We start from the raw sequence: 6,877 nt of genomic DNA on the forward strand, positions 1-6,877 counted from the left end.
GTAAGTTTGCCCAAAAGATTATATTCTAATGTGATGTTGTGGTGAGGTGCCCCGCCTCTGTGCATATTTTGTGTTTTATGTTGTATGTGGTGTGTTAATGTTGGTGTGTATATATTGGTACAAAGGGTATACATTGGGGTGATTTAAACTGTAGATTTGTATTTAGGCACGGGGATTGCACAATTACTTCAAGTGCAGATGAAATATGTATTAGTATGTGGGCACGGGGATTGCACAAATTAGTTCATGTGCTGGGATTCAAGTGTATAATTAATAAGCAACTGAGTCCCAGCACAACTGTATATATAGAGGCACGAATCACTCACTCAGGGTTGGTGTGTTCAGAGGTGGAACAAAAGACGTGAGAGAAATAAAACTAAAAACAATTGCTGTCTGTGCTGGTATTCCACCAGCAAGATACTTGTCTGGTTTTGTCTTTGTTTGTCTGTTTTGGCTTATGTAAACCTTTAGTTTTGTTTATTTATTATTAAACCACGCACAAGCACATTCCCTCACCAAACTGTGTTATGTCACAGATGTACAATATTATTATTTGGCCACAAGGCAAATACCTGTAGGATTTATTCTATCCAATTGATTAATGCATTGTCAATGATATTTCTAGAATGTCCATCTCTTATGATCTCACTTTAACTTTTTTTATTTTGTTCATAAAAAAATAAAGTCCAGAAATCAGTTCGTATTAAATAGCATGACCATTTGATTATAACACTGTGTAACAATTTTTTTTTTTTTTTTTTTGTTCCTGGGTAGTAAGTGTTATTTCCTAATTGCTTATGCCTCAAAAGTATAGAAAACGGCTATTATTCCCCACAAACTTTGCTTTTGTGACCAGGACAGTGATATTTAAAAATATCACTATTTCCAATGTGAAAACGGGCAAATGTGTGTCTTTTTGTTCACATAAAGTCAGAAAAAAACAACATATGAATCCAAATGAACATGTATTTATACTAAAGTAATACAAAAATGACTACAAAAGATTTAGAAGTGAGTAGTTTTTCGAGATTTACGATTATACTGAAATATCACTGTCCTGGTCACAAAAGCAAAGTCTGTGGGGAATAATAGCCATTTTCTATACTTTTGAGGCATAAGCAATTAGGAAATAACACTTACTACCCAGGAACAAAAATTGTATTACATAGTGTAATTAAGATACAAACTGCTGCAGTTCTGAGCATTAAAAACATCTCTTTATGTAACCTGCTATATTTAATTATTGTAAAGTACAGCATTTGAATATTCTTCCTTATTTTGTCTATAACTATTTAGAGGATATATTTTTGGATTAGAGTCATTACATGATATTCTATGTATTATCAGAGCATTACTTTACTATGGTTAGTTACATATTTACTCAAACAGTCATGAAACAGGTACCAACCAGATGTCTTTAACTGACCACCCCACGTGAAAAAACTTCTGACAGATCACCCAGAAGTTAAAAATGGAAAAGCAATTCATATCTGCTCAATAAAACCTTCCATTCCTGTTTCTAATTTATAAACTCATTTAAGCATAATTTATTCACTTAAACTTGTATCCCATGGCTTGGTCTTTCTTTGCTCTTGGAGGTGTCGTAATCACTGCTCTTAGGAGTGTGTGTGTGTGGGGGGGGGGGGGGGGGGGGGGCAAATCGTGAAAACAAAATGTAGTGGCAAGTGCAAAAGCAGTAAATCTCAGACTAAACTTGAAGACTTAAAACTAACCTCTTCAGCATCACATTCCATCTTTACACATTTATTTGCTCCACAACCTTTGCTCCTTTCCTACTGCATGTGCTTCAGTTAATGAATCCAATCACAGCATATTGCTGCTCTAGAAAGAGTGCAAAGAAGAGCGACCAGAATTATTCCGGGCTTAAAAGGCATGTCATATGCAGACAGGCTAAAAGAATTGAATCTGTTCAGTCTTGAACAAAGAAGACTACGTGGCGACCTAATTCAAGCATTCAAAATTCTAAAAGGTATTGACAGTGTCGACGCAAGGGACTTTTTCAGCCTGAAAAAAGAAACAAGGACCAGGGGTCACAAATGGAGTTTAGAAAAAGGGGCATTCAGAACAGAAAATAGGAGACACTTTTTTACACAGAGAATTGTGAGGGTCTGGAATCAACTCCCCAGTAATGTTGTTGAAGCTGACACCCTGGGATCCTTCAAGAAGCTGCTTGATGAGATTTTGGGATCAATAAGCTACTAACAACCAAACGAGCAAGATGGGCCGAATGGCCTCCTCTCGTTTGTAAACTTTCTTATGTTCTTATGTTCTTATATACAGTGTATACAGCTGTAAATGGTATTTTAGGTAAAATTATAAGAAACTAAATCAAATAGACAAATGTAATTCAGCCAGTGTTCCTTTTGGGTGTAAATCACACTTATTTACAAAAACAATCTTTCCTACCAAATCTAATTCCCCATCTCTCTATATTTCTTTCTTTTCCTTGTTCTTTCCTATTTGCTTTTTCAACGTGAAATCCATCACCATTTCCACAGTTTACACCACTTCACAAAAACATTTGTCTTACTGACTTGGTTTCTTATGTTTTTACCTTACAATTTTTTGTAAGCATTTTGAAATTAATAAGGATGACTGAATAATATTTGTAAGTACCCCTGCTAAGAGGCTGGCAGACGTGATTTAAAAGCCAGGGTGTCATTCTTGAAATGCACAGACATACTCTACAAATTGAGTAAATATTTGATCCAACATTATTGCAATAAAACTGCACCTATTTTTCTGTGTTTGTTTTATTGGTTTCAATCGCCTTAATGTGACCTAGTAACAAGAGTTGTTAAAAAAAGGAATTAAAAAAATAAACTGACATCACCAGGAACATTCAGACTTTATGAAAATCTGCGGACTGTGACTGCATGCTTTAGCACTTAAGGCACAGTATTGTTATATTGGACATATAGTGATGCAATAGGATGCAATATTACAAAAATCTATACATTTTATATCACACCATAAGACAAAGCGTTAAGAAGATTATCATCAACCAAAACCCCAAGATTTTATTACTGGCATAATATATATTTAAATTAACTGTGTATTTCTAAAGGTTTAAAGAAGTTTAAGGTTTAAAGACATGTTGTTCTTTACAGATGTGAAATTACACCACACAGATTTTGCATTTAATTGCATTAATTTTTTTGCATTAAAACATGCATTCCCTTTACTATTAAATCAGATCCATCACTGGCATAGGCGGTGTTGGTCAGAAGAAATTGTTCTGACCAACACAAAAAATATTTGTGAGAGAAGATCGATTTTTTTTTCCCTGCAAGCGCGCAAAGCTGATCTAACCAATATATGTCTTACTGTTTTTTTTTCTAATACATGTTTTAAAGTACAAGCTAGTGCTTTGTTAAACTTCATTTATTTGGCCACCTTTTGTTGGAAAGGAAAAACAATGTCAAATATATATATATATATATAGCATCCCTGAGTGGTTTCGAGGTCTCTTTTGTGCTATAAATTATTATACAGTATAAGTTCTCAAAAAGACACAGGTTCACAGCTTTTATTTGTGTCCGCCAGTCCAACTATTTTTCAAACTCAACACAATGAATGAAACTTAGTATTCAGACTCACTAGTAATAGAGCAATAAAAAATAACGCAAGTCTTTCAATTGAAACACTCCATCCATTGCAGCAAACACACACATAGAGGTACCTGTTTTATATACTTGTCTCTAGTGTTTTCTTGCCTCTTAAATGAAGCTTTTTATATGATTGCTTAGTCATTTTCGTTTTCCTTTCAAAGTTCAGCTGTGCATTGGGCCACATGCCTACAGAAGCTCCAGTCCCTAAGCAAGCACCTTAACTATTGTAAATTCACTGGACATGATCGAGGGTTGTGTAGAGGAAGAGGCCTCAGGAATTGATAATAGAAGACATGTGCTTATAACTTAGAGAAGAGTAAGGAGGTTCCCCTTGCCTCACAGAGAGCCGCCATCGTGGAGATGTCATGCTATGCTGCATAACCTCTATTAATAATCAAGCCTTAATTCTGTGTTATCATTTTTTTTTAAAGAAAGAACCTATAGTGCAGTAGCAACAAAAAATACACATTATTTTACAGCAAATATACTAATGGGATTGAAAAATAGCTTTAATAAACAATTGTTAGCTAAATCTAAGATTTTCTTTTGAATTTCGATTTTCTATTTTACAATGCAGTATATTATAGTTTGACCTTGATTTAGTTTTACAAGTAAGAGAAGCAAGCTATTTCATTATTATATCTTGAAAGAACAGTAGAGTTGTAATAAGCCATAAATACATTACCATAATCAAATAAAGAGAGTCCTTGGGGCAATATTTGCAATTAATTTAGCAGAACATTGTGGCAAAGTTCATGCAGCATTGAAGCTTAAGATAAAACAATTTTAGTTTACATTACTTTTCAAAGCTAATGAGGAATGGCTCACAGATAAAATATTCTTTATTAACTGTAGATGAAAATTCAGATAAAGCCTTATACATATTTCATTACCGGAACTTGGTTCCTCAGCACTGTGGGTCATACCTTTGGCCCCACTGTGGAGACTTTCAAAAGAACAAAAAGACAATAACACGTGCAAGAACTTTTCATGGGTTCATGGCTACTTAGTAACAGGACCCAAACTGTCCTCCCCTTAGCTTTGTTGGGGTCTTACAGTAATTCAAAAGAGAGATTCCTTGGAATTTCGATCCAACCTTCCAAAATTTCTATAAACTGCAATGCCTGTCCCTCCTCAGGGTGCAAACTCCCATATGCTTTTAAGACTGCTGAATGAGTCTGTTCAAGAAGTCAGATTATTTATTCTGTTACATACAGTGCCTTGCAAAAGTATTCAGAGCCTCTCACAGTTTTTACATTTTGTTGCTTTAAAGCTTGCAGTCATGACACTTTGAATTAGGAATTAATGTATGTTATGTACACCACCTACTCCACACATTCAAAGCAAAAATAAAAATAAATAAGTAAATAGATAATTAATATGAAATACAAATAGTCATTATTTAAACCCTTTGCTGTGGCAAACCTAAATTAATTCAGGTGCACAAAATGACCTTAATGAGCCACACAATTAGTTGAATGGCCTCTGTCTGTGTGCAATATTAGTGGTTCTCATGATTTCAGAATAAAAACACCTATCTCTGTGAGGTTCCCTGGTCAGGTAGTGAATTTCAAGACTCAACCATGAAGACCAAGGACCAAGTCAGGGATAAAGTCATTGAAAAGCACAGATCAGGAGAAGGGTACAAAAAAATATTGAAGTCTCTGAATATCCCTTGAGCACAGTCTACTCAATCATCAAGAAATGGAAGGTGCATTGTACCACCCAGACACTGCCTAGATCGGGCCATCCCTCCAAAACTGAGCAGGGGCAAGGAGGAAACTGATGAGGGATGCCACTGTTAGGCCAACGACAACTTTGAAAGAGCTACAGAGGTCAATGGATAAGATGGGAGAAAATGTGCATCAGTCAACAATATACAGAATACGTCACAAAAGTAACCTGTATGACAATGTAGCAAGAAGGAAGCCATTACTAAAAATAAGCCATCTCAAAGCTGCATGGAGTTTGCAACAAAGCACCTGAGTGATCCAGCAAAAAAGTGTGGCAAAAGACCAAATTGTAACTTTTTGGTCTAAATGCCAAGTGTTACGTTTTGGCGCTGACCCAATAGAGCACATCTCCCAGTCAACACCATCCCTATAGTCAAGCATGGTGGTGGCAGCATCATGCTATGGGGATGCTTCTCCTCAGCAGGGACTGGAAAGCTTGTTAGGATTTAAGGAAAAATTGATGGAGCAAAGTACAGGCAAATACTAGAGTAAAACTTGTTTCAGTCTGCTAAAGACTTAAAACTGGGGTGAAAATTCACCTTTCAGCAGAACAATGATCCAAAGCTTCATAGGAGTGTCTTAAGAATACAAAAGTGAATGTCCTTGAGTGGCCCAGTCAAAGTCCTGACTTGAATCTAATTGAGAATTTGTGGAAAGACTTGAAAACTGCTGTCCATAAGCGATCCCCAAGCAACTTCAAAGAGTTTGAGCAAATCTGCCGAGAAGAATAGTCACAAATTGCACCAAGCCGGTGTGCAAAGTTGGTAGAGACTTACCCAAAAAGGCTTGCGGCTTTAATTGATGCCAAAGGTGCTTCCACCAAATATTGAGTTGACGGGTCTTACGCAACCAACATATATATTTTTTTCTCTTTAGTTTTTGCTGACATTTATTGTAACTTATCTTACCCTTAGAAGTCTTCAGTTTGAGCATTCAAGCTTTGAAAAAAATACTAAGTTTAAAAAAATGTGTATGCATCATTTTGTAATTTCACAAAATGGGACACCATAGGAAGGGTCTGAATACTATTGTAAGGCACTGTTCATGTACTGTAGAAAACAAATCTGTACCGAGTCGAGTAGTTTACGCCCACAGATCTGAAGGACACATACTTCCATGTTGTAATCCACAAACAACATCAGATATTTTTGCATGCAGTAGAAGGAAATATCAATACAACATTCTTCCCTTTAGGGTAGCTTTATCATTAAGAACCTTCCTGAAGTGAATTTTCTCTTACCTGGACAACTGGCTAGTCACCAGAGCCTTTTTGTCAGGCTTTTAACAACATTGTTCTGTGCCATCTACAGTCTCATGGACAAAAAATCCCAGTGCAGTCCGTTGAGTTTCTTGGAGTGCTGTTTGACCCTCAGAACTACTGTATATAGTTAAACTAACACAGAGAAGAATCTATAATCTAAGAGAGCAGGTAAGGTACCATGTTATAAGCACCAGATCAGTGCAGAAGTGTCAGACTTTTTTTTCACTTGGAGGCTTAATTTAGTGTTGTAA

This window comes from Polyodon spathula, chromosome 1, assembly GCF_017654505.1.
Source record: "Polyodon spathula isolate WHYD16114869_AA chromosome 1, ASM1765450v1, whole genome shotgun sequence".
Taxonomy (NCBI): Eukaryota; Metazoa; Chordata; class Actinopteri; order Acipenseriformes; family Polyodontidae; genus Polyodon; species Polyodon spathula.